Raw genomic sequence first — 2,523 nt, forward strand, 5'->3', positions numbered from 1 at the left:
GGGCAGGCGGGGATCGAACTCATGCGGAAGTGGCTTTAGTTTCTCAGTGCAGTGCTTTAACCCTCTGCGCCAACAGGGAGGGCCCCAATTTATATTTTTAATACATGAAAAATTAAAATAAGTATAGATGGTGAATAGCAGATACTGAGATACACTCTGATCCTGAATATTTCCAAGGATTGTCTCTGATGAAATGATAATGCATTTACAACCGCAGTAATTTTTGAACTAACTTCTATCTGATTGACCTTTGCTATTGCTTACTATGCATTTATCTAGGAGAAAACATTTAGTTACAAGGACTATACCAAAGATTAAATTCAAACACACAAAGAAGGTCATTATTTTCAAGGTATCTACTTCTTACAAAGGCAAAAAATCATGAAATACTGTGACTAAAATTGTTTAGATTGAAGAAAGAGAAATAAATTAAAATAATAATACATTTTTAAGATTGAATATATAAAATTGGGTCCTCTTTGGTGGTGCAACAGGTTAGGACGTAGCATTGCAAGCTAGCTGCAGTTGCTTCAGTGAGAGTTCGAAACCCTGCCCCAGAGGTGATCCACATTGCGCAACAGACCTCTCCTGACCAGTCCGCTGCTCCTCTCAGCAGTGTACTTCCTCAGTCTGCCTGTTCTGCTCCCCACTCTGTCTCTGATGAATCCTCTCACTGCCCGTGTACCTCTGGCTTGTATCCAAGTGCTGCATGCATAAGTAAATAAATCTTAAAAAAAAAAAAACATAAACTTGCTTTCTGAAACCCAATTGTGTGTAACTATACATAAAGAAATATTTCATAATACGGAAACCAGAACTTATTGGCTTGGATACATAAGAAACCATGTTTTTATTTAAATAATTTTATTAAGGATTTGTGTCAATTAATATGTAGCATAAAACCATGAACTAATATAAATGTTTCTACAGCTACAAAAAACAGCAAAGGCATTCAAGATAGAGAAGGTCCTCCTCATTCTAAACTCTCACATTTTCCTTAATAGACACTAACATCCCTGAACCTGGGGAAGTCATGCATTTATACTTCAAGTAGGTTTTTAAGATTGACAGGGAAGTAATCATAATGAAAGACAAAGGTGTTAGACCATCATATTTAACTTAGCTCTAACATGTGTGTGCTATTGTCTTTTACAACAACAGTTACTTGTACTTCAGTTGTCATACATTTTCCATTCTTGAAGTTGGATTCCATTTGTATTTTAAATAACATTCACAAGCAAGATTTTGTGATACCAATGCAATACATTTTACTAATAAAGTCTTGATGGCTATCCATGGTACAAGGTTAAAAAAAAAAAAAGTATATGTGAAATAGGATGAGTAATCAAGTATATTGCAAGCTTAATGTAGAAAAAAAAAGGACTCAAGACTCAATTATCCAGCATTTAAAAGGCAGTATTCTGCAAAAAAAAAAAAAAAAGTAGAATGAAATCAACCATTATAGCAGGATGTGTGGTCTTCTATAAAAGAAATCTGAGACATTCCTAGAGGACAATAATTTTCAGAATTGCTATACATGAGTTCATAGGCTGTACACTATACAACTTAAACCTAATTTTCCAATTGAACTTTTTTTCCTACCCTAGCCCACACAAGATGAATTCCATTATGGTGATTATTTTTCAATTCCACTGAAATAAGCCAGTCTTTCCATAGTTTATGGAAAAACAAAGACATCTGACTGGCAATGATACTGGCACTACTTGACTTCATGTATTAATATAATTCTATAGTCTTCAAGACAATGTGGTATCATCAAAGGAAGAGATAAACTAATTATTGGAACAAAACATAAGGTCCCAAAGTATGTAACTATAACTATAGTCAACTTCTCTTTGACAAAGGACAAAGGCAAGAAGGACAGAAAGACTTCAACAAGTGGTGCTGGACAACCGGACATCAACAACAATAAAATTAGTCTTGATAGAACCTATCTTCTCTTCACAAAAATTAACTTGTAGTGGATAGTGACCATATACCTAAAAGTAAATCACAAAACTATGAAAATGGATGTAGCATAGGTGGAAATCTATTATGACCTAAAGATTCGTGATCACTTTCTAGACACAATACCAAAATGCAGTAAAATAATTGATGTTGTAATTTCTGCATTCTAAATATAATGTTAATATATGAGAACAAAATTCACTGATGAGGAAAAAAATGGTTTCAAAAGATTTAACTAATTAAGGACTGGTATCCAGATATTAAAAACTCTTATTCTCAAGAATAAGAAATGAACAACTTGAAAAGGACCAAAGATCTCTACAGGCACCTCTTCAAAAAAATTATACAGACAACAAATAAACCTTTGAAAAGATGCTCATAATTTCATCTCATTAGGAAAACCAGATTTAATACACACAATGAGAAAATGCTATAAGTCTATAAGAATCTGGCCTTCCCTGGTGGTGCAGCGGGTTAAAGCACTGCACTGAGAAGCTAAAGCCACTTCTGCATGAGTTTGATCCCCGCCTGCCCCAGAGGTGACCACATGGCGCG

This window comes from Condylura cristata, unplaced genomic scaffold (genome assembly GCF_000260355.1).
Source record: "Condylura cristata isolate star-nosed mole 26May11 unplaced genomic scaffold, ConCri1.0 scaffold00003, whole genome shotgun sequence".
NCBI classification, from domain to species: domain Eukaryota; kingdom Metazoa; phylum Chordata; class Mammalia; order Eulipotyphla; family Talpidae; genus Condylura; species Condylura cristata.